Source organism: Heterocephalus glaber, unplaced genomic scaffold, assembly GCF_053883595.1.
Source record: "Heterocephalus glaber isolate CG9 unplaced genomic scaffold, H.glaber_assembly_v1.0 deba00001523, whole genome shotgun sequence".
In the NCBI taxonomy this organism is placed as follows: domain Eukaryota; kingdom Metazoa; phylum Chordata; class Mammalia; order Rodentia; family Bathyergidae; genus Heterocephalus; species Heterocephalus glaber.
In genome coordinates this window covers 5,872,484-5,899,362 of record NW_028258327.1, presented here as the reverse complement: position 1 = coordinate 5,899,362, position 26,879 = coordinate 5,872,484, and positions in this window count along the sequence as shown.

The following is a 26,879-nucleotide window of genomic DNA, read 5'->3' as shown; positions in this document are numbered from 1 at the left end:
GATCTGGAAGTCTGGTTTTGAGACTTGTTTACATGCCTTCTCGTTTTGATGAGGCAGGGGTTGGTTGCTGACACTTGCATGGCTCACCTCTGTGTTGAGGGGAGTGGTATGGTGGTCTGGAAGGCTCCTTCTTGGGAATCAGATTTTTTTCTCATAGTTTTCACATTTGGGGATGATGTTGCTCTGAGTAACACTGAACAAAATTTCTGTGCAGAAGCAGGATTTATTTTCTTAGCAAATTTCTGAGGCCTTAAATTATTATAACCATAGTCATCTGTTTACTTTGAAATAGAAGGAATCATAGTAATCTTTTTACTTAGTAATCTTTTTGTGTCAAGAGCACTAAATTTTTGATTTAATATAATTGTTTATAGAAAGTAGCACAGTGCTTTACACTAAGTAGTTGTTCAGTAAATGATGGTGATTATTCTAGATTAACAAATTATCATTGAGCTTACTTCTAGGAGTATTATTGTCAAATTTAGGGGTATTCTTTTTTTATTTTTATTTATTTATTTTTTTCTTAAATTATTTTATTGGTACATTTTAGGTATACAAAACAATTACATATCTCATTGGGAACTTGTACCTTTACATGATGCATCTTGGTTCTTATTTTTTCCCCATTCCTAGCCCTCCCTTCACCCCCTCTACATTTCCCTATTTACAAAGACTTTATTTCCATTTTTTCCATTTCTCAGAATTTTTCCTTTCCCTTCTTTCCTTTCCCCTGCCCCTCCCACTACCCCTACCCCTTTGGACCTTTTCTTCCTATTTTGCATTATCGATTATTCATTCTAATCATTGGTACATTTTAGGTATACAATATAATAACATTTATCATTGGAAATTTGCACCTTTACATAATCTCTCTTGGTTGTTATTTTTCAAACTTGCCCAGCTCTCCCTTCAACCCCTCCATTCTTCCTTATTTACAAAGAGTTTGTTCCTATTTTTCCACTTTCTCATATTAATTCCATACCCTTCTTTCCTTTCCCCTACCCCTTCCACTTCCTTCCCCTTTGCCCCTTTTCCTCCTCTTTCACATTACCTATTGTACATTTTAGGATTTATTTACACTTTTAGTCTCTCATACCAGAGAAACTATTCAGTATTTACATACGTGTGTCCTATTTATTTCACTTAAGAGTATCACATCAATATGCATCCATTTAGCTATAAATGTCTATAATTTCTCATTTTTTATGGCTGAGTAGTACTCCATTTTATTAAAAAACCACATTTTCTTTATCCAGTCTCCAGTTGATGAGCATTTGGGCTGTTTCCAAGTTTAAGCTATAACAGACTGTGCTGCTTTGAACATGGGCACACATATATCACTGTGGTATGATTCTTTTAATTCTTTGGGGAAGATCCCCAGCAGTGGAATAGTGGGGTCAAATGGGATTTCCAGTCCTAGTTCTTTGAAGTATCTCCATACTGATTTCCACAGTGGTTGCACCAGTCTACACTCCCACCAGCAGTGGAGCAGGGTTCCTCTTTCCCCACAGCCCTGCCAGCATTGGTTATTGGTTAATTTCATGATAGCAGCCATACTTTCTGGTGTGTGGTGGAATCTCAGCATTGTTTTCATTTTCACCTCTCAAAGAACCAGTGATGTTGAACATTTTTTCATGTATTTATTTGCTATTTCTACTTCTTTGTGTGAGAAATGTCTGTTCATTTCAGATGCCCATTTTCAGATTGGGTCTTTAAATTTGGGAGGTCTGATCTTTTTAAGTTCTTTAGAGATTTGCGATAATAGACTTTTGTCTGAGGAAAAGCAGGTTTTTTCCCATATTGTGGGTTGTCTCTTCACACTGCTGGTGGTTTCTCTTGCTGTGCAGAAGCTTTTTAATAAGAAGAGATCCCACTTATTGATTGTTTGTGCTAGTTCATGGGCAACTGAGGTTTTGTTCATAAAATCTTTTCCTATACCGATGCCTTCAAGAGTTCTACCTAACTTCTGTTCCAACTGGTTCAGAGTTTCTATTTTAATATTTAGATCTTTAATCCATTTTGATTTTAGTTTAGTGCATGGCAAGAGACATAGGTCTAGTTTTAATTTTTGGCAACTTGAAAGCCAATTTTCCCAGCACGATTTACTAAAGAGGCTATCTTTCCTCCAGTGAGGGTGTTTGGTTCCTTTATCAAAGATGAGATGGCTGAATGTGTCTGGCATTGTTTCTGGATCTTCTAATCTGTTCCACTGGTCCTCAGGTCTGTTTCTTTGCCAGTACCATGCTGTTTTTATCCCAGTAGCTTTGTAGTATAGTTGCAGGTTGAGGATTGTGATACCTCCTGCCATGTCTCTGTTACCTAGAATTGCTTTTGCTATTCTGGGTCTCTTCTTGTTCCAAATGAACTTTTGGGTTGTTTTCTCAGGGTCCGTGAAGTATGCTGCTGGGATCTCAATTGGAATTGCATTGAATGTATATAGCAGTTTTGGAAGTATGGCCATTTTCACTATATTAATCCTTCCTACCCAGGATCAGGGGATGTCTGTCCATTTTCTGATATTGTCTTCAATCTCTCTTTTCAGAATGATATAGTTTTCAGAGAAGAGGTCTTTGTTTTCTTTCATTAGGTTGATTCCTAGGTATTTCAGTTTCTTGAATGTTATTGTGAAAGGAATTATTTGCCCTATTTCTCTCTCAGTGAGTCTGTCATTTGTGTAGAGGAAAGCTACTGATTTTTGTGTGTTGACCTTGTAACCAGCTACTTGACTGAATTTGGTTATTAAGTCTGGAAGACTTTTGGTGGAGTTCTCGGGGTCTTCTATATAGAGTATCATGTCATCTGCACATAATGACAATTTGACTTCTTCATTTCCTATCTTTATTCCTTTTATTTCTTTCTCTTGTCTAATTGCCATGGCTAGTGTTTCCAAAACTATATTGAACAAGAGTGGTGACAGTTGACATCCTTGTCTTGTTCCTGATTTTAGTGTGAAGGATTTCAGTTTTTAACCATTTGCTGTGATATTGGCTGTTGGTTTCTCATAGATGACTTTTGTCAGTTTGAGGTAGAGACCATCTATTCCAATTTTTTGTAGGGTTTTTATCATAAATGCATGTTGCATTTTGTCAAATGCTTTTTCTGCATCTATGGAGATAATCATATGGTTTTTGTCCTTGGCTCTATTGATAGAGTGTATTACATTGATTGATTTGCATCTGTTGAACCATCCCTACATCCCTGGAATGAATCCCACTTGATCAGGGTGTATGATCTTCTTGATGATCATCTGCATTTTATTTGCCAGTATCTTATTAAGGATTTTTGCATCTATGTTCATTAGTGAGATTGGCCTATAGTTCTCTTTTTCAGTTGGGTCTTTCTCTTCTTTGGGGATCAAGGTGATGCTTGCTTACAGGAATGAATTTGGGAGTATTGCTTCCCTTACAGTTTTATTGAAGAGTTTAAACAGTAGTGGCAGTAGTTCCTCTCTAAATGTCTTGTAGAATTCAGCAGTGAATGCTGAGGATCTTCCCCAAAGAATTAAAAGAATCATACCACAGTGATATATGTGCACCCATGTTTATAGCAGCACAGTTTGTGATGGCCAAAACTTGGAAACAGCCCAAATGCCCATCAACTGGAGACTGGATAAAGAAAATGTGGTTTTTTAATAAAATGGAGTACTGCCCAGCCATAAAAAATGAGAAATTGGAGACACTTATTGCTAAATGGTTGCACATTGAGGTGATACTCTTAAGTGAAATAAATAGGACACACATGTATAAATACCAAATAGTTTCTCTGGTGTGAGAAACTGAAAGTGTAAATGGTGACTAAAATGCATGATAGGTTGTGTGAAATAGAATTTAAAGGGGGCAAAGTGGAAGGAGGTGGGAGGGTTAGGGGAAAGGAAAGAAGGGAATGGAATTAATATGAGAAAATGCAAAAATAGGAACAAAATCTTTGTAAATAAGGAGGAATTGAGGGGTTGAAGGGAGGACTGGGCAAGGGTGAAAGGTGGGAACTAAGAGAGATTATGTAAAGGTGCAAATTTCCAATGATGAATGTTATTATATTGTATATCTAAAATGTACCAATGATTAGAATGAATAATCAGTTATGCAAAATAGGAAGAAAAATTCCAAAGTGGTAGGGGGAGTGGGAGGGGCAGGGGAAAGGAAAGAAGGACAAGGAAAAATGATGAGAAATGGAAAAATGGAAATAAAGTCTTTGTAAATAGGGAAATGTAGAGGGGGTGAAGGGAGGGCTAGGAATGGGGAAAAAATAAGAACCAAGATGCATCATGTAAAGGTACAAGTACCCAGTGAGAAATGTAATTGTGTTGTATACCTAAAATGTACCAATAAAAGAATAAAAAAAGAAAATGAATTCATCATTGAAGCCATCAGGTCCCAGGCTTTTCTTAGTTGATAAGGTTTAATTATGTTTTCAATTTCATTGGTTGATATTGGATTGTTTAAAATTTTTAGGTTTTCTTCAATCAACTTTGGTAATTCATATGTATGTAGGAATCTGTCCATTTCTTCTGTGTTTTCCATCTTATTGGCATACAGGTTCTGGAAGTAGGTATTGATGATCCTCTGGATTTCTGCTGGGTCTGTTGTAATTTCACCCTTTTCATTCCTAATTGCATGGATTTGGGCCTTTTCTTTCCTTTTTCTGATAACGTTGTCTAATGGTTTGTACATTTTGTTGATTCTTTCAAAGAATCAACTCTTGGCTTCATTGATTTTTGGTACCGTTCTTAGTCTCCATTGCATTGATTTCTCCTCTGATCTTTATAATTTCCTCCCTTGTATGAGCTTTGGAATTGTCCTGCTCTTCTTTTACTAGAAGCTTGAGGTTCAGCATCAGGTTGTTTAATTGGGCTCTTTCTGTTTTCCTAATATGCTTATTCACTGCTATGAATTTCCCTCCTAAGACTGCTTTCATTGTGTCCCATAGATTCCAATATGTTGTATTGTCATTGTCATTTAATTGAAGGAACTATCAGATTTCTTCTTTAATTTCTATGACCCATAGGTTATTCAGAAGTGTGTTGTTCAATTTCCACAAGTTTATGAAATTTTTCGAGTTTCTTTTGCTATGGATCTCCAATTTTACCACACTATTGTCTGATAATATACAGGCTATAACTTCAATTCATTTGCACTTACTTAAAGATGTTCTATGTGTGAGTATGTGATCTATTTTTGAGAATGACCCATGTGCAGTTGAGAAGAATGTGTATTCTGATTTTGTGGGGTGGAAGACTCTGTAAACATCTGTTAAGTTCATTTGTTCAAGAGTTTGATTGAGTTCTAGTATTTAATTACTTATTTTTAGTCCAGTTGATCTATCTATTTGTGACAGTGGGTTGTTGAGGTCCCCCACTACAATTGTATTAGTGCATATATGACTTTTCATGTCCATTAGTATTTGTTTTATATAGTTGAGTGCACTAGTGTTTGGTGCATAGATATTTATGAGTATCATCTCTTCTTCTTGGATTGTTCCCTTTATAAGGATGAAGTGTCCTTCTTTGTCTCTCTTAATCAGTGTTAGTTTGAAATCTACTTGACCTGCAAAGAAGATAGCTACTCCTGCTTTTCTTTTTGGTTCCTGTCACATGGAGTATTGTTTTCCACCCTTTAACTTTCAATCTATGAGTTTCCTTTTGAATTAAGTGTGTTTCTTGTATGCAGCATATTGTTGGATTTTGCTTCTTGATCCATTCTGCCAGTCTGTTTCTTTTGATTGGTGAATTGAGACCATTAACATTGATGGTTATAACTGAAACGTATTGACTTATCATTGCCATGACATTTTCTTTTTGTTGGGTTCTCCCCCTTTACATTTAATTTTTTGTTATGCCTGATTGGTTCATTCTGCTTTGCTTCCTGGGGTTGTGATCCTCAATGTCTGTTCCTAGGATATTGTGTAAAGTTCTTTGTAGTACTGGTTTGGTACTCATGAAGTTCCTACAGTGCTCTTTGTCATGAAAGTATCTTATTTCTCCATCCATTTTGAAAGATAGTTTTGCAGGGTACATCAATCTGGGTTGGAGGCTGTTTTCTTTTAGGGCTTGGAATATGTCACTCCAAGCTCTTCTTGCCTTGATGGTTTGTGTTGTGAAGTCTGCTGTGATTCTGATGGGTTTTCCTTTGTATGTGATTTGTTTCTTTTCTCTAACTGCTTGTAGAACTTTGTTCTTCTGTTGAGTTTCTGAAATCTTAACCATTATATGCCTATGTGTAGATTTTTTTGATCAAGCTATTTGGAGTCCTATATACCTCATTTATCTGTATGTCAACTTCTTCTCCCCTGCTTGGGAAGTTTTCTGCCGTTACTTCTGAGAAGAGATTTTTTTATGTCATCTGCACTTTCTCCTGTTTCTTTATTGACTCCAATCAGTCTTATGTTATTCTTCTTTGCATTGTCTACCAGCTGCTGGATTGATTTCTCATGTTCCCTTATAATTTTGATACAATTTTTGTTATCCCGGTCATTAATTGCAATCTTGTCTTCTATATCTGAAATTCTGTCCTCATATTGGCTCATTCTGCTGTGTAGACTTTCAATGGAGTTTTTCATCTCCTGAAAATCTGTTTGCCTCTGTTTTATGGATTCCATTTGTTTCTTATGTTGGGATTCCATCATGTTCCTCAGCTCCTCTCTAGATTAATTAATCATGTCTTGCACTAGGAGCACAATTTCTCCTGTTATCTGAGAAATTATTTCTGATTTCATTTTTTCCAGATACCCTTTTATTGCCTGTTCTGTGAGTCCAGGTGGTTGAGTATCAGAGTGTTCCATCTCATTTCCCTTTGGGGTTGGTGTAGGTGATCTGGAAGTCTGATTTTGAGACTTATTTATGTTTTCTCATTTTGACTGGGGGCCCAGGGCGGATGGTGATGATGTCTGCGTGCCTCTCCTCATTTGAGCTAGGAGAGTTAGGCCAAGGGCCGGGAGCGGCAGTAGGGATGGTGGCCTGAAAGCCCCTTCCTCTGGCTGGGAGCTGCCGGAGGGATGGTGGCCGAGCAGCCTCTCCCTCTGGACCAGGAGCAGTGGAACAGTGGCTCAGAAGCCCCTACCTCTGGGCAGGAATTCTTTCAATGCTGAGAACATGATTAGCTCCAGTACAGTGGTCTGGTGGTCCAGTGTCCTCTGTGTTTTTGTAGTGTGGGACTAGGTGGCTGTGCAGAGAAGAGGCCAAAAGTGTGAGTGAGGGGTCCAGTGGATTGCTGCTGGGACACTGGCTGATTCGGTGTTTTCCACATGACTGGCGACCTCAGGACCGTGTCTGCAGACCTGCCTGTCTGCAGCAGGCTGATTTGGTGTTTTCCGCAGGACTTGGGGTATTCTTTTTAAAATAATATCTTTATTACCTGACTTTCTTGTATAATTTCTTCATTCCTTTATGGTATTCCTATTTGGTAAGAGGAAGAAATACATTTTAGAGCCTTAAAAATTGGCAGGCACTGAAGAAATCATTTTTGTGTGTGTGCAGCTCATCTTATACTTCATATGCATATGCTTTGTTATTACACCCATTTTACAGATGATGAAATTGAAACTGAAAGGTGTTACATGATATGTTCACATTTATATCACTTGTATGTGGCAAAGTCTGGCTTCAAAGCACTTTAATTCCAGTTTGTTTATTTTACCACTGCTGCATGAGAGAAGGCAAACAATGTGAATTTGGCTTTTTTTCATTTGCTTTTGGTAACTAAAACTAAATGGTGATTTTAAAATCAGGCAGTGACAGTTTATCTGCAACATTTCAAAGAATAATTATTTAGTATATTTTCCTTTGTCTGTCTCTTTTTATGATTCTAAGTTCTTCCTTATTTCCATTTAAATCTATTCATATGAATGAGCATCATAAATTGTCTATTTAAAGTTCCAGGTATTTGTAATTATCTTTTTGACACAATATAGCATTTTAATTTGCTCATGCAAATTTGTTTATGGCTTTGTAAACCTTTGTAAGCTGGTGGGGTAAAGGAATTGGGGAAATGGAAAGCCCTTTCCAGAAGACACTAGGTGAGAAGCCACACATCGCCTCATCAGGTCATTGGCCTTTCACCTCGGGCTCTTCTTTCTTCCTCTTTCCCCCCTCCCTGATGTCTTTTCTCAGCTGTTTCTTAAAAGCAGCTTGAAGAAAGTATCTTTAGGAAAGGAGTTAAAATGAATGCATTAATGCTTTTGGAAGCAAGCAGAGTGATTGAAATTTGATATTTCTATTCATTATTATCTATTCTTTCAAGCTTTTGATTTTAGCTTCAGGACTTTTGATCCCAGGAAGAGCATTGTGTTATGCTGGTTCAAGTGTGGAAGAATGAGAAAAGAAGACAACAGTGGGATAACAAGTGTGGAACAGCTACAGATATTAGCAATCATCACTGTGTACTTGTTTTAACCTTCTGTGCTGGCACATGGTATTTCATATGTAGAGAGTCCTTAATGGAATGATTGCCTTGAATTAAAGGAAAATGTTTAAGAAAATGATGGATGCACAGTTTTTTCCCCTCCTGCCAGCTGTGAACTGATTGATTTTAAAGCTTTTGCCACAGTTTTTATTTCAAAGAGGGAAGAATATGTATAGTAGTGGAAATTATTCAAAGACATCATCTTTCTTGATTTTTCTCATTTCCTTCCTTGAGTGGGTGACGAATAGTATTGTGAGGTTGGAATATATGCAAGTAAATATATTTCATATTTATTAATTTTATGTGCAGTAGCTCTGGTAATATCAAGAAGCACCCAAAGACTACCTCAATTAACTTTGACTTCTAATACAGCCACCTGCCAAACCTATTGAACAGCACAAGGAGCTTCACTGGATGGAGAGGCAAGTTGACAGCATGTAAATATCAACAATAAAAGTTTTCTACAAAAATGATAGGAAAACTACCAGTTTACTCTGTTCCTGCTGTGGAATAACATAAAATACATGAAGGATTCACTATTCCTGGACTACTTTGAGATCATGGATTTGCCAACTGAGCCAATTGGCTCAACTTGCTTCTAATTTTTCAGTGAAGGAAGATGGTTATTAAAGATGGATAGAATTAAACTGTTGTTTCTGTTCATTACCAGGTTATCACATTCCACTTAGAGTCTTAGTTTTATACATTAGTCTGTGAGTTGTTTTCGGAGGAGGAGCTAAGGTGAAAAACTGTTCTTTCTTTCACAGTGGATGAGCCAAGAGGAAGTAAAATTCTTCCATTCTAATTCTATAATATTTATATGCTCATTATGGAAAGCTGTATTTGTTTTTGAAAACTATGAATCAAATGGAGAGAATGGTAGGCATCTCTGCATTGTGCATGAATTATTATGCACATTTAAAGAAATTTATGGTAAAAGATACATTGCTGCTTATGAAAGAGGACTCCCAGAACTGCTTCAGAAGGTGGGAAGAATGATGGGTTAAGTGTGTTCCAAGCGAAGGTGAGTATTTTGAGGAAGATTGATGTCTTGTATTTAATATTTTAGATTTAAATATTCACTGTATATTTTGATCACACCTGTATAGTAAAGCTTGCTTTTATAACTTGTATGGTGGTCTGCTAGTTTGGGTTTCAGTTTGTGAAGTTTACCTTCTTTATATACTCTGCTCTCAAATCTGTACTTACAGCTGCCCTAAGGAAGCACTTGATTCTTAATCTCATTATCAAGGTGGGCTAGGGATTGATCAGGTTACACAAACTTGTGGTGTCAAACATAAAACCTAGAGACAAGGAAACTTTTCAGTCCTCTGAAATGGACTTGTTGGCCTTGGAAAATTTGTGAGGAATTGGGAAGTTGGAGGGAAACTGAGCTTCTTGAACAAGGTATTTGTGTGCAAGAGAACCACAGTGCAAGCAAAAAAAGAACACAGAATGGGGCAGAAATAGACCTTTCAAGTTCTTTTAGACAATTTGGAGCCCACACAGAGCCTTGACCCTTGGCTATGTCCCAGACTGGACATGAGGAAATATGTTTGTAAATTCTTGCCAAGCAAAGGCAGGAGAAGCGAGCCATCTGGTATGGGAGGTCCATGCTGGTTAACTCTATCAGGAAGCAGGTGGCTGAGCTGCAGGAGGTTTCCAGGCTGAAAACTAGAGAAAGTGCAGACTGCATTGATATGATGGACACTGGGATGTTGGCATAAGAGACCGAAGCTTATTGAACTAAGAGGGAGAATTGCAAAAGGAGAAACTGCCCCTTTTGCTCTCTCTTCACTTTTGCTAGTGTTCAGTTTTGTTATGCAAAAGTTTATTGAGTGCCTGCATGTATACACTGTGCCTTTTGGGAAATAATTAAGAAGACATGTCATGGAAGAGAAGGAAGAATAATTCTTTAGGAAAGAAACAATTATTATGGGCACGATGCATCATAGCTCCTTGTATGCCTGTGAGACTCGCATCTGCAGTGCAGCACCCTTTGAAGCTGTGTTCCTTTTCTTTCAGGAGGTAGCAATGTAAACACACAACTGAAATCAAATAAAAACTTTGGGGTTTTGTTTTGTTCATAGAAAATATTATATATTTATTTTAAACACACATATTCTCTCAAGTATGAATTACCTGTTTCTCTCGCCCCCCTTCCTTGTCAAATGTAATCTACTTTATCCATTTAAAATTTGGTTACCATGGGCTTGGGAAAGGTATGGTTAGAAAAAAAACAAGCACAGAAAAATATGAAAAAATTATAATTTTATATAAATATATAAAATTAATTGGTATGGAAATCCCTTTGTTTATTGAATAAATAAGTCAAAGTTTAGAGAAAGTAAATATCTTATCCAAGGTCAAACAACTCATTAGAATTAAAATTGAGGAAAAATCAATTCACACATCTTAATCTGAAGGTTATAAAAATGAGTTACTTTTTCAATATAAGAACACAAATACTTTTTTTGATATTATAACAAATGCTGATGAGGCTATAGGGAAAAGGGAACCCTTCTGCACTGTTGATGGGACTATAAACTTGTACAAATACTTCTTATTGGAACACTTTGATGAGTTCCATTTTCCACCTTCTTTTCTTTAATATTCCTTGAGAAGCTCAGTAAGATTCAACAATTTTCTTCTTACCTTAGGTATACCCTTCTGGTATACCTAATTCATCTAATAAAATAATCATTATTTTTGATAACATGTGACCTTTAGTCAATACACACACTCAATGAAGCTTTAGTTGTTGGATTTATTTATTTATTTATTTATTTATTGGTTTGTTGCTTCACATTCTACTAACATTTTATTTTTTGATTATTTTCTAAATTAACAATTCACAGCTGAGTTTCTGAAAGTTTATTTGGCTGAGGCTGGAACGGTAGGATTATTGCAGGTGATGTGAAAATAACTTGTGATAGATTAACTTTACACAGCATTCTCCCAATATAACATAATACCTAAGCTTCAAATCACTTAATTTCTGAGCTATCCTATACAAAAAATTATATGTAATATCACTTAGAAATGCTACTTTAAAGCAAATTATAAAGAACAAGAATAGTCAATTATATTTCTCAATAACTGTTAAATTCTAAAATTCTGTATTGAAGATTCTTGAAAAATTATTTTTTAGTAATTTATATACAGTGAGAGGAAGAAGATTAAATTAGAAGGAATATTTTAAATTAGGAGGATATGAGGGAGAGAGTGTTAGTATTTGGTTTTGAGAATGGTTATTATACAAATCAGGAAAAAATGTGAAAGAAGAGCTAAGGAAATGGAATCAATGTTTCAGGAAAGATTTTAGACATAACTTAGAAAAGACCTGCTCCTTCTCTGTATCTTATTTATACAGTCTGTCCTAACAAAGACAATAGAAGAGACAATTTTGGGGGCAATATATTGGGTAACTGTAATGATAGGAAAACACTAACTTCCTGACAGGCTACAAATATAAGGCCCTGGTTAAAATAAAACAGTTCATTTCTGATGCCTAATCCTTTGTGTGCTTTTGCTTCATATATTTAATTTTGCCTTGGGTGAACCAATCAGTGGTTAGAGTTCTCTACACACAAGTAATTTTCTACTAGATCTAAGGTTTTACAAATATTTCTTTAAAAAACCCTCTGTGCTCCTCTACTGCTGGCATTTATTGAATGCTTGTTATACTCAACACATTATGCTAAATGCCTACACCATTATATCACCACAACCTACGAAGCAGATACTTTCATTATCCCCATTTTACAGATGAGAAACCAGGTGCTCAGAGAGATTAAGTTAATTGCCAAAGTCACCCAGCCAGTAAGTGGGATAATTAATCACACCCAGAGGCTGTGTTCTCCATTGTTGTGCTTTGCTGCAGCACCTCGGACTGGGGCTGCTTTTGTCTGGAACTTGACTAATAAATTGGGAGTCAGCAGAGCTTTTCATAATCAGTCTCTGTTGGCAGTGTGGCACATAAGAAGGAATATTAAGGAGTGAGAGGGAGATAAAATTTCACAATAGCATTAGGAGAGAAAAATGAGATAATCAATTGACTTGGGCAAAGATAGTGACCAGTTCAACAATGTAGCATCTTCTGGGGCTTGTTAGAGATGCAGACTCTCAGTCCTCTCCAAGAGACCTTCATTCAGAATCTGTGTAGTGGTTTACACATGCATGGACCAAAGCTCCCCTCTTCTCAGAGAAAGTTGGTCAGGGCTGAGGAGAACCTGCAGAATTTATACTGCCCTTGTCCAACGGGAGAAAGTCACCTTTTATTTTTTCACTTCTATTTTGAACTTTTGCTATAACTATCACTCCAGTATTTCATTTGAAAATTAAATTTTACTGCTTAAAAAATTAGAAACCACAGACCTATACCTCTTCATGAGTTTATATATGCAGAGGGTGAAGTTCAACTAATGACTTACCCAAAGCAGATTGTTGACAGATCCCAAGTTGGAACTCGGAAATCAGCTTTTCTGCTTTTCAATTAAAAATATTTTAGCTGTGTTATACAAAGAGGGAGAATGGTTTCAGAATCAAACATTCTACTCATGAATTTGTCTGGATTTAGCTGGGGGAGCCACAGTAAATTTAAATTTTCTGAGACTTAGTTCCCATGTTTATAAAACCAGGAATTCCTGTTTCAGCAAGGTAGCTCATGGTCTGGAACTGATAAACGTATGTGCTATTGTGGCACAGATGATTTGATGCCTACTCAAGCAATGTTTCCTTTTTAGTTTATTTTTATTAGTACATGTTTGCAATACAAAATGATTACATTCATCATGGTGCATTGATACATGTATGCAACACATCTTCATTCTTTTGTCATCTCTATCCACTCCCCACCCTCTCCACTCCCTCCATCTTTTGGTTCTTATCCAGTTTGCAAAAGACCTATATCTTTTGGTATTTTCTATCTTTCTTGCTGTTATCACTACGTTAATGAGATACTTTGCAGGTTGCTTTGAAATCAAAACAGCATTTATGGAGAAATTATGACATAAATGCTATTCATATATGTGGCAGGTACCTTAAGGTGGCCACATGTTTACATCCTATTCTTTTTTTTTAATCATTAAGTTTATTGGTACATTTTAGGTATACAATAGGATGGCATTCATCATTGAGAATTTGTATCTTTACATGATATATCTTGGTTCTTATTTTTTCCTCACTCCCTTGCCCTCCCTTCAACCCCCCCAACCCCTCCCTGTTTACAAAGATTTTGTTTATATTTTTTGCTTTTCTCATATTTTTCCTTTCCCTTCTTTCCTTTCCCCTACTCCTCCCACTTCTCCTTCCCATTTAAACCTTTTTTTCCATTTCACATTATCTATTATACATTTTGATCCTTATTTACACTTTCAGTTTCTCACACCAGAGAGAATATTCAGTATTTATACACGTATCCTATTTATTTCACTTAAGAGTATGTCTTCACTGTGCATTCACTTAGCTATAAATGACTGTAGTTTCACATTCTTTATGGCTGAGTAGTACTCCATTTTATATAAAAAAATTTTCTTTATCTAGTCTCCAGTTGATGGGCAATTGCGTTGTTTCCAAATTTTAGCTATTACAAACTTGTGGCTATAAACATGGGTGTGCATATATTGCTGTGCTATAATTCTTTTAAATCTTTTGCAAAGACACCCAGCAGTGGAATAGCTGGGTCAAATGGGACCTCTAATTCTAGTATTTTGAGGTCTCTCCATATTGATTTCCACAGTAGTTGCACCAGTCTCCCACCAACAATGGAGAAGTATTCCTTTCTCCCCACAACCCTGCCAGCATTTGTTATTGGTTGCTTTCTTGATAGCAGGCATTCTTTTTGGAGAGAGGTGGAACCTCAGTGTTGTTTTCATTTGCATCTCTCCAATGACCAGTGATGTTGAGGATTTTTTCATATGTTTACTTGCTGCTTTTACTTCTTTGTCTAGAAATGTCTGTTCACTTCAGATACCCATTTTTGAATTCAGTCTTTAAATTTGGGGGGGTCTGATTTTTTTAAAGTTCTTTGTATATTCTAGAATGTAGTCCTTTGTCTGAGGAGCAGTTGGTAAAAATTTTTTCCACATTGTAGGTTGTCTCTTAGCTCTGTTGGTGGTTTCTCTTGCAGTGCAGAAGCTTTTTAACAAGATGAGATTCTAGTTGTTGATTCTTTGTGATAGTTCCCTTGCTACTGAGGTTTTGTTCATAAAGTCTTTTCCTATGCCAATGGCTTCAAGAGTTCTACCTAAACTATCTTCCAGCAAGTTTAGTGTTTCTGTTTTAATATTTAGATCTTTGATCCACTTTAACTTTTGTTTAGTGCATGGTGAAAAATAGAGGTTTAGTTTTAATCTTTGGCAGGTTTAAATCCAGTTTTTCCAGCACCATTTATTAAGTAGGCTATCTTTCCTCCAGTGAGGATGGTTGGCTCCTTTGTCAAAGATAAGGTGGCTGAGTATGTCTGGAGTTGTGTCTGCATCTTCTAATCTATTCCACTGATCCTCAGGTCTGTTTCTTTGCCAAGACCATGCTGTTTTTTTTATCACAGTGGCTTTGTAGTATAGTTTCATATCGGGGATTATGATACTTACTTCCTGTCATGTCTTTGTTGCCTAGAATTGTTTTTGCTATTCTAGGTCTCTTCTGGTTCCAAATGAATTTTTGGATTGTTTTCTCTAGGTCTGTGAAATAAACTGTTGAGATTTCAATCAAGATTGCATTAAATCTATATAGCATCTTTGGAAGTATGGCTATTTTCACTGTATTGGTTCTTCCTACCCAGGAACAAGGGATATCTTTCCATTTTCTTATATTCTGAGCAATCACTTTTTTCAGAGTGCTGTAGTTTTCAGTGTAGAGGTTTTTACTTCCTTGGTTAGAATGATTTCTAAATATTTCTTTTTTTTGATGCTATTGTGCAAGGAATTGTTTCCATAATTTCTCTCTCAGTGAGTCTGTTATTTGTGTGCAAGAAGGTTATTAAGTTTTGAGTGTTGACCTTGTATCCAGCTACTCTACTGAATCTGTCAATTAAGTCTAGAAGATTCATAGCAGAGTTTTTGGTTCTTCTCTATACAGTATCATGTCATCAGCAAATAATGACAGTTTAATTTCTTCCTTTCCTATCATTATTCCTTTTATTTCTTCTCTTATCTAATTGCTGTGGCTAATGTTTCCAGAACTATATTGAATAGGAGTGGTGATAGTGGACATCATTGTCTTGTTCTTGATTTTAGCATGAAGGTTTTCCATTTTTGACCACTTATGATGTATGACCAGTATGATGTTTGGTGTTGGTTGTTCATACATGGCATTTATCCAATTGAGATAAAGAACATCTATTCCAGTTTTCCGTAGGGCTTTTATCATGAATGGGTGTTAGATTTTGTCAAACAATTTTTCTGCATCTATTGAGATGATCATATGGTTTTTGTCCTTGAATCTGTTAATATAGTGTATTACAATTATTGATTTATGTATGTTGAAACATTCTTGCATCCACAGAATAAATCTGACTTGGTCAGTGTGTATGATCTTCTTGATGACCCTCTGTATTCTGTTTATCAGTGTCTTATTGAGGATTTTTGCATCCATGTTCATTAGGGAGATTGGTTTGCAGTTCTATTTTTTGGTTGCATTTTTTTCTGCTTTTAGAATCAAAGTAATGCTTGATTCTAGGAATTATTTTAGGAGTATTGCTTCCTTTTCAATTTCATTTAGGAGTTTGAGAAGTAATGCCATTAGTTCTTCCCTAAATTTCATATGGAATTCAGCAGTGAAGCCATCAGGACTTGGGCTTTTCATTCTTGGTAAATTTTTAATGTGTTTATGTTTTCAATTTCACTAATTGTAATTGGGGTGTTTAGAATTTTTATGTCTTCTTCTTCTTTCCACTTTTGTAATTCATATGTATCTAGGAATCTGTCCATTTCTTCTGTTTTCCACTTTATTGGAATCCAGGTTTTTGAAGTAGGTGTTGATGATCCTCTGGATTTCTGCTGGATGTGTTGTGATTTCACCCTTTTCATTCCTAATTGCATGGATTTGAGCCTTTTTTTTTTCCTTTTTTTGATAAGGTTGGCTGAGGGTTTGTCTATTTTATTTATTCTTTTGAAGAATCAACTCTTCAATCCACTGATTTTTGTGTATCTTTCTCTTAGTCTCCATTGCATTGATTTCCACTCTCATCTTTATAATTTTCTCCCTTGTATGAGCTTTGAGTTTGTCTTGGTCTTCTTTTTCTAGGAGCTTGATGTTCAGCTTTATATTGTTTATTCAAGCTCACTCAGTTTTCCTAGTATGGGCAATCACTGCCATGAATTTCCCTCATAGAACTGCGTTCATTGTGTTCCATAGGTTTCTGTATGTTGTATTGGTATTATCATTTAATTGTAGAAAGTACCTAATTTCTTTAATTTCTCTATGACCCATTGGTTGTTGAGGAGAGTGTTTTTCAATTTCGACGTGTTTGTGAAGTTCTTGCAGTTTCTTATGCTATTGATCTCCAATTTAGTTGCACTATGGTCTGATAATATACAGGGTATAACTTCAATTGATTTGCATTTAATTAAACATGTTCTATGAGCTAGCAATGGCCTATTTTGGAGAATGACCTGTGTGCAGCTGAAAAGAATGCATATTCTGATTTTGTTGGGTGCAACACTCTGAGGACATCTATTAAGTTTATTTGTTCAAAAGTTTGGTTTGGGGCTGGAGATTTAGCTCAGTACTTTTGCCGCCTGCTGTGCAAGCACAAGGGCCCAAGTTTGATCCCCGGTAGCAAAAAAAAAAAAAAAAAAAAAAAAAATTTGGTTTGGTTCTAATATTTTGTTGTTGATTTTTTGTCTAGCTGATCTATTTGTCACAGTGGGGGTATTGAGGGCCCCACTACAATTGTATTAGTGCTTATTTGGTTTTTTGTGTCCTTTAAAATTTGTTTTATATAGTTGGGTGCACTAGTATTTGATGCATATATATTAATGACTGTCATCTCTTCCCCTTGGATTGTTCCTTTTACAAGGAGGTAGTGACCTTCTTTGTCTCTCTTAATTAGTTTTGGTTTGAAATCTACTTTATCTGTAAATAACATACCACCGCTGCTTTTTTCTGCTTTCCTTTTGCATGGAGAACTGTTTTCCATCCTTTTACTTTCAGTCTGTGAATTTTTTTTTAATTAAATGTGTTTCTTGTATACAGCATAGTGTTGGATTTTGCTTCTTATTCCATTCTGCCAGTCTATTTCTTTTGATTGGTGAATTGAGGGCATTAACATTGATGATTATAATTGATATGTATTGACTTATCCTTGTCATGATATTTTCCTATTACTGGCTCTTTTATTTTTTATTTTTACTCCCTTTCTCTTTAATTTCTTGCCTTGCCTGATGGTTTCACTCTGTTGGGCCTCATGGAGTTGTGACCTTCATTGTCTTTTTCTAGGATATTGTTTAGAATTGTTTGGAGTGCTGGTTTGGTGTTCATGAAATTTCTCAGATGTTCTTTGTTATCGAAGTATCTGATTTCTCCATGGATTTTGAAAGATAATTTTGCAGGATACATCAATATAGGTTGGAGATTACTTTTATTTAGGGCTTGAAATACATCACCTCAGGCTCTCCTTGACTTGAGGATTTGTGTTGAGTAGTCTGCTGTGATTTTGATGGGCTTTCCTTTGTATTTGATTTGTTTCTTTTCTCTAACTGTTTGTAGGATTTTGTTCTTCTGTAGAGTCTCTGGGATCTTGACTATTATGTCTAGGTGTAGATTTTTTTTTTGATCATGGCTAGTTGGAGTCCTATATGCCTCACTTATCTGTATGTCAAATTCTTTTCCTCTGCTTGAGAAGTTTTTTGCCATTACTTCTGTGAACAGTTTTTTATGCCATTTGTACTTTCTCCTGTTTTTTTGTGGACTCCTATCAGTGTTATCCTTCTTTGGATCATGTAGCAGCTGCTGGATAAATTTCTCATAGTCTCTTACTATTTTTAAGAAATCTCTGTTTTCATGGTCACTAATTGCAATCCTGTCTTCTATATCTGATACTCTGTGTTCACATTGGCTCATTATGCTGCAAATACTTTCAATGGAGTTTTTAAATCTGGATATCTATTTGAATCTGTTTCGTGGATTCCATTTCTTTCTTATGTTGGGCATTTATGGTTTCCATTTCTTTCCTATGCTGGGCATTCATGGCTTCCATCATGGCCCTGAGCTCATCTATTTTTTTTTTTTATCTGTTTCTGTTCTAGAATCTCTAATCATGTTTTTCTTTCTGCTCACCATCTCTGTAGTTATCTGGGAAATTATTTCTTTTTTTAATTTTTCCAGTGCCTCATTCATCTGTTTTGTTACTTCCTATGGTATCAGTTCAGGGTGTCCAGTGGTTGATTATCTGATTTTTCCACTTAGTTGCCCCCTTAATTTGCCTGAGGTGAGCTGAAAGTCTGGGTTTGTACCTTCTTTAGGTGTCTTCTCATTTTCTATTTTTGTAGTTAATGTTCTTTTTGGTTTAATTCCTGGGTTCATATTTCTATATTGCTTATGGTGAGTATCTTTATTGCTTCTATTTAAAACCCTTATGGAATGATTGCTTCTCAAAGATGTCTTCAAGGTATGCCTAGCCTTTAGGCATTGAGACTCTAATGACTCTTAGGTAATCTTATTTTCAGTATACCATGAAGGACAACTGATAGATCAATCAGGACACCTTAGCTCAAGTGATACAATCACTATCAACAATAGCATCAAACCCAGCTTAGAAAATGACAATTTGTGGTAGCTATTAATCTGTCACCTTTAACCCTGGGAAGTAAATCAAAATCAAGGACCAGATGAAAATATGTTTGTAATAAATAAACACTTTAATATAGCAAATTTACCCTTTGAGATGAGGACTGAGAATGAATAGGAGAGGGAGGGATAGAGAGATAGAAGGAGAGGGAATGGTTAGAAGTGAGGCTAGAGGACACAGGAAGATCACTCAAAATTTAGGAAACTGTTGAAGACAGGAGGATAAGAGAGGGTGAAGGAACAAAGACAAGAACATAATAAATTAACAGCAATTGGGAAGCTAGAAACTGTATTCATCTTCCTATAAGAATAATTTCCTTAGAGAGAAGGAAAGAGACAGAGAGAGAAAAAAATCCAAAATAGGACAGGAATAAGAACAAAGAGGGGGAGAAATGAAGAACAAGGAAGGAGAAAGAATTATATATATTATATAATATTTATATATTTAGAAAAGAAAAAGGGCCTCCCTCAGGGTATGTCTGTGCTGTTGCAGTAGATAACATTGGCAGTAGTGTGCAGATCTAAGTCGTTTATTCTCAGCAAGCCAGCTGTAGTCCACAGAGATGTAGGCTGATTTCTGGCTGCAAGGCCCAAGTTGAGATCCCTCACCTCCTGCAGGATTGGACTCTGCAAGGTTCTACTTCAGGTTCCAGCTGCCCTTTCCCCGAAATGAGTCTGGGTTCTGATGGGAGGTGGTGATCCCACTGATTACCAACCATGGTGGACCAGTGTGCCTTTATTGCAGAGATTTTCTTCACTTTCCCAGTGGGCTTCAGTTTTCATTGAGGAACCTCACAGAGGCCCTCTCTGTGGTTCACTACTGCTCTATCTTCTGGAACTCATAACCATGGCACTTTGTGCCTCTGTGGTGCAGATCCAGATACCTCACAGCCTTCAAGGAATGGTCAGGGGGTGGTCCTGGGCCTCCTTGTGATGGTGCCTGGGTAACTGGGTCCTATATCCTATTCTTGAGTGTAGGTAGGACCTTTCCTTTGCTTCTCATGAATAGACTATGGTAAATGATGTGAATGTTACTTGCACAAGTAAATTATAGTGTGTGTGCAGCTATGTGTGTGTTTGGTTGTGTAGGCTCTTTCTGAGAGCCATCAAGAAAATTGAGGGACTGAGGGTTTGGTTAGTGAAGGACATGTATTTAACATGCAGGAGATCCTGGATTCCATCCTCATCTCCAAGAGGAAAATAGAAACCTCACTCTTAACAAGCACAATGAGACAAATTATGTCAACAAATCAATTAAGCTTGAAATTAGATCCTCCCCCAATCAAACCTGCAAGAGAAGATGCTACCTGGTTGACATGTGAATAATTGCAGTCATTTAGGATCCTAGGTAGAAAGGATCAGCAAAGCTCTGCCCAAACTTCAGATGCACAAAAACCCAAAAAATAAAACTCATTTTTTATTGTTTGTGGCACAAAACAAATGCAGTCATTGTGGGAAATTTGTACAAGAACATAACACATCTTAATTCTTCTTACATCCCCTTTCTTTCCCCCAAATCATTTTCTTTATCTCCTTTCTATTGGCAAAATATCTATCACCATTTTCTATTCTCTATCTGTTATTTTATCCTTTAATTTATCTAAGAAACTATATGATATTTAAGCTTTATATCTGATTCATTTTACAACTGATTTTACAACTGCTTTATATCTGATTCATTTTACAATTCTTTTTATGGATTCAAGGTGTAATACTTTCTCTACATATTTGTCTTTTTTTTGTTAAATTCTTTTATTGGTACATTTTAGGAATACATCACTATTACATTTCTCATTGGGAATTGTACCTTTACATAATGCATCTTGGTTCTTATTTTTTCCCCATTCCTACACTTCCCTTCACCCCGTCCACCCTTCTCTATTTACAAAGACTTTATTTCCATTTTTTCGATTTCTCAGCATTTTTCCTTTCCCTTCTTTCCTTTCCCCTGCCCCTCCCACTACCCCTACCCCTTTGGAACTTTTCTTCTTAATTTGCATTATCGATTATTCATTCCAATCATTGGTACATTTTAGGTATACAATATAATGACATTCATCAAAGGAAATTTGCACTTTTACATAATCTCTCTTGGTTCTTATTTTTCACTTTTGCCCAGCCCTCCCTTCAACCACTCCATCCCTCCTTATTTACAAAAATTGTGTTCCTATTTTTGCATTTTCTCATATTAATTCCATACCCTTCTTTCCTTTTCCCTACCCCTCTGACCTCCTTCCACTTTGCCCCTTAAATCCTATTTCAAATAACCCGTAATAAATTTTAGTCGCCATTTACACTTTCAGTTTCTCACACCAGAGAAACTATTTGGTATTTATACATGTGTGTCCTATTTATTTCACTTAAGAGTATCACCTCAATGTGCAATCATTTAGCTATAAATGTCTCTAATTTCTCATTTTTTATGGCTGAGTAGTACTCCATTTTACTTAAAAACCCACATTTTCTTTATCCAGTCTCCAGTTGATGAGCATTTGGGCTGTTACCAAGTTTTGGCTATCACAAACTGTACTACTCTGAACATGGGCACACATATATCACTGTGGTATGATTCTTTTAATTCTTTGGGGAAGATCCCCAGCAGTGGAATAGTGGGGTCAAATGGGACTTCCAGTCCTAGTTCTTTGAGGTATCTCCATATTGATTTCCACAGTGGTTGCACCAGTCTACACTCCCACTAGCAGTGGAGCAGGGTTCCTCTTTCCCCACAACCTGCCAGCATTTGTTATTGGTTGATTTCATGATAGCAGCCATTCTTTCTGGAGTGAGGTGGAATGTCAGCATTGTTTTCATTTGCATCTCTCGAATGACCAGTGATATTGAACATTTTTTTCACATATTTATTTGCTATTTCTACTTCTTTGTCTGAGAAATGTCTGTTCATTTCAGATGCCCATTTTCAGATTGGGTCTTTAAATTTGGGAGGTCTGATCTTTTTAAGTTCTGTATAGATTCGAGTTAGTAGACCTTTGTCTGAGGAAAAGCAGGTGAAGATTTTTTCCCATATTGTGGGTTGTCTCTTCACACTGCTGGTGGTTTCTCTTGCTGTGAAGAAGCTTTTTAATAAGAAGAGATCCCACTTGTTGATTGTTTGTGCTAGTTCATGGGCAACTGAGGTTTTATTCATAAAATCTTTTCCTACACCAATGTCTTCAAGAGTTCTACCTAACTTCTGTTCCAACTGGTTCAGTGTTTCTATTTTTATATTTAGATCTTTAATACATTTTGGTTTTAGTTTAGTTCTTGGTGAGAGACATAGGTCTAGTTTTAATATTTGGCAAGTTTGGCAAATTTGGCAACCCAATTTTTCTAGTACCATTTATTAAAGAAGCTATCTTTCCTTCAGTGAGGGTGTTTGGTTCCTTTTTCAAAGATGAGATGGCTAAGTGTGTCTAGCATTGTTTCTAGATCTTCTGATCTGTTCCAGTGGTCCTCAGGACTGTTTCTTTGTCAGTGCCATGCTGTTTTTATCCCAGTAGCTTTGCAGTATAGTTGCAGGTTGAGGATTGTGATACCCCCTGCCATGTCTCTGTTACCTAGAATTGCTTTTGCTATTCTTGGACTCTTCTTGTTCCAAATGAACTTTTGGATTGTTTTCTCAAGGTCCGTGAAGTATGCTGCTGGGATCTCAATTGGATTTGTGTTGAATGTATATAGCAGTTTTGGAAGTATGGCCATTTTCACTATATTAATCCTTCCTACCCAGGAGCAGGGGATGTCTGTCCATTTTCTGATATCATCTTCAATCTCTCTTTTCAGAGTGCTATAGTTTTCAGAGAAGAGGCCTTTGATTTCTTTCATTAGGTTGATTCCTAGGTATTTGTTTTTGGATGCTATTGTGAAAGGAATTATTTGGCCTATTTCTCTCTCAGTGAGTCTGTCATTTGTGTAGAGGAAAGCTACTGATTTTTGTGTGCTCATCTTGTAACCAGCTACTGGACTGAATTTGGTTATTAGGTCTGGAAGACTTTTGGTGGAATTCTTGGAGTCTTCTATACACAGTATCATGTCATCTGCAAATAATGACAATTTGACTTCTTCATTTCCTGTCTTTATTCCTTTTATTTCTTTCTCTTGTCTAATTGCCATGGCTAGTGTTTCCAAAACTATATTGAACAAGAGTGGTGACAGTGGACATCCTTGTCTTGTTCCTGATTTTAGTGTGAAGGATTTCAGATTTTGACCATTTAGTATGACATTGGCTGTTGGTTTTTCATAGATGGCTTTTATCAGTTTGAGGTAGAGACCATCTATTCCAATTTTTTGTAGGGTTTTTATCATAAATGCATGTTGGATTTTGTCAAATGCTTGTTCTGCATCTATGGAGATAATCATATGGTTTTTGTCCTTGGCTCTATTGATATAGTGTATTACACTGATTGATTTGCATCTGTTGAACCATCCCTACATCCCTGGAATGAATCCCACTTGATCAGGGTGTATGATCTTCTTGAAGATCTTCTCCATTCTGTTTGCCAGTATCTTATTAAGGATTTTTGCATCTATGTTCATTAGTGAGATTGGCCTATAGTTCTCTTTTTCAGCTGGGTCTTTCTCTTCTCTGGGGAGCAAGGTGATGCTTGATTCCACAATGAATTTGGGAGTATTGCTTCCCTTTCAATTTCATTGAAGAGTTTAAACTGTAGTGGCAGCAGTTCCTGTCTAAATGTCTTGTAGAATTCAGCAGTGAAGTCATCAGGGCCCGGACTTTTCTTAGTTGATAAGTTTTTAATTACATTTTCAATTTCATTGGTTGAAATTGGGTTGTTTAGAATTTTTAGGTCTTTTTCGTTCAACTTTGGTAATTCATATGTATGTAGGAATCTGTCCATTTCTTCTGTGTTGTCCATCTTATTGGCATATAGGTTCTGGAAGAAGGTATTGATGATCCGCTGGATTTCTGCTGGGTCTGTTGTAATTTCACCCTTTTCATTCCTAATTGCATGGATTTGGGCCTTTTCTTTCCTTTTTCTGATAAGGTTGGTTAAGGGTTTGTGAATTTTGTTGATTCTTTGGAAGAACCAACTCTTGGCTTCACTGATTTTTTTGTATCATTTCTTAGTCTCCACTGCATTGATTTCTCTTCTGATCTTTATAATTTCCTCCCTTTTATGAGTTTTGGGGTTGTCCTGCTCTTCTTTTTCTAGAAGCCTGAGGTTCAGCATCAGGCTATTTAATTGGGCTCATTCTGTTTTCCTAATATGCATATTCACGGCTATGAATTTCCCTCCTAAGACTGCTTTCATTGTGTCCCATAGATTCCAATATGTTGTATTGTCATTGTCATTTAATTGAAGGAATTATCAGATTTCTTCTTTGATTTCCTCTGTGACCCATTGGTTATTCAGAAGTGTGTTTTTCAATTTCCACATGTTTATGAAATTTTTTGAGTTTCTTTTGCTGTGAATCTCCAATTTCATCACTCTATGGACTGATAATATACAGGGGATAACTTCAATTCCTTTGCACTTACTTAAACATGTTCTATGTGTGAGTATGTGGCCTATTTTGAAGAATGACCCATGTGCAGCTGAGAAGAATGTGTATTCTGATTTTGTGGGGTGGAAGATTCTGTAAACATCTGTTAAGTTCATTTGTTCAAGAGTTCGATTGAGTTCTAGTATTTCATTACTTATTTTTTGTCTAATTGATGTATCTTTTTGTGACAGTGGGGTGTTGAGGTCCCCCACTACAATTGTATTAGTGCATATATGACTTTTCATTTCTGTTAGTATTTGTTTTATATAGTTGGGTGCACTAGTGTTTGGTGCATAGATATTTATGATTGTCATCTCTTTCTCTTGGAGTGTTCCCTTTACAGGGATGTAGTGTCCTTCTTTGTCTCTCTTAATCAGTGTTGGTTTGGAATCTACTTGATCTGCAAAGAAGATAGCTACTCCTGCTTTTTTCTGGGTTTCCGTTGCATGAAGTATTGTTTCCCACCCTTTAGCTTTCAGTCTGTGAGTTTCCTTTTGAATTAAGTGTGTTTCTTGTATGCAGCATATTGTTGGATTTTGTTTCTTGACCCATTCTGCCAGTCTGTTTCTTTTGATTGGTGAATTGAGACCATTAACGTTGATGGTTATAACTGAAACGTATTGAGTTGTCATTGCCATGACTTTTTCTTTTTGTTGGGTTCTCCCACTTTACATTTAGTTTCTTGTCGTGCCAAATGGGTTCATTCTGCTTTGCTTCCTGGGATTGTGATCCTCAATGTCTGTTCCTAGGATATTGTGTAAAATTCTTTGTAGTACTGGTTTGGTACTCATGAAGTTCCTACAGTGCTCTTTGTCATGAAAGTATCTTATTTCTCCATCCATTTTGAAAGATAGTTTTGCAGAGTACATCAATCTGGGTTGGAGGCTGTTTTCTTTTAGGGCTTGGAATATGTCACTCCAAGCTCTTCTTGCCTTGATGGTTTGTGTTGTAAAGTCTGCTGTGATTCTGATGGGCTTTCCTTTGTATGTGATTTGTTTCTTTTCTCTAACTGCTTGTAGAACTTTTTCTTCTGTTGTGTTTCTGGAATCTTAACAATTATATGCCTATGTGTAGATTTTTTTTTGATCAAGGTTATTTGGGGTCCTATATGCCTCACTTACCTGTATGTCAAGTTCTTTTCCCCTGCTTGGGAAATTTTCTGCCATTACTTCTGTGAAGAGTTTTTTTATGTCATCTGCACTCTCTCCCGTTTCTTTATTGACTCCAATCAGTCTTATGTTATTCTTCTTTGCATCATCTACCAGCTGCTGGATTGATTTCTCATGTTCCCTTATAATTATGAAACAATTTTTCTTTTCCTGGTCATTAATTGCAATCTTATCTTCTATATCTGAAATTCTGACCTCACATTGGCTCATTCTGCTATGTAGACTTTCAGTGGAGTTTTTCATGTCCTGGAAATCTATTTGCACCTGTTTTATGGATTCCATTTGTTTCCTATATTGGGATTCCATCATGTTCCTCAGCTCCTCTCTAGATTTATTAGTCATGTGTTGCACTAGGGGCACAATTTCTCCTGTTATCTGAGACATTATTTCTGATTTCATTTTTTCCAGATCCCCTTTTGTTGCCAGTTCAGTGGGTCCAGGTGGTTGAGTATCAGAGTGTTCCATCTCATTTCCCTTTGGGGTTGCTATAGATTATCTGGAAGTCTGGTTTTGAGACTTATTTACGTATTTTCTCATTTTGGCTGGGGGGGTGGGAGGGTGCTGTCGGTGCCCACATGGCTCACCTCCTCTGAGCTGGAAGAGGTGGGACAGTTGCAGAGAGTAGTGGTAGTGATGGTGGCCCAGAAGCCCCTTCCTCTAGGCCTGGAGCAGCAGGACAGAAGGTGGCCCAAAAGCCCTTTTCCCTGTGCTAGGAGTAGCTGGAGGGATGGTGGCCGGGAAGCCCCTTCCTCTTGACCAGAAGCATTGGGAAGGCGGCTCAGAAGCACCTTCCTCTGGTCAAGGAGTGGTGGTATGGATGCCACCTTGGAAGCCCCTTCTTCTGGGCTGGGAGTGGCAGGATGGACAGCAGCCCCAAAGCCCTTTCCTCTGGCCTGGGAGTGGCAGGAGGGATGATGGCTGGGATGCCCCTTCCTCTAGACCAGGAGCAGTGGGACAGCAGCTCAGAAGCCCCTACCTCTGGGCTGGGAGCAATGGGAGGGATATATTTGACTTTCTGTTTAGCAAA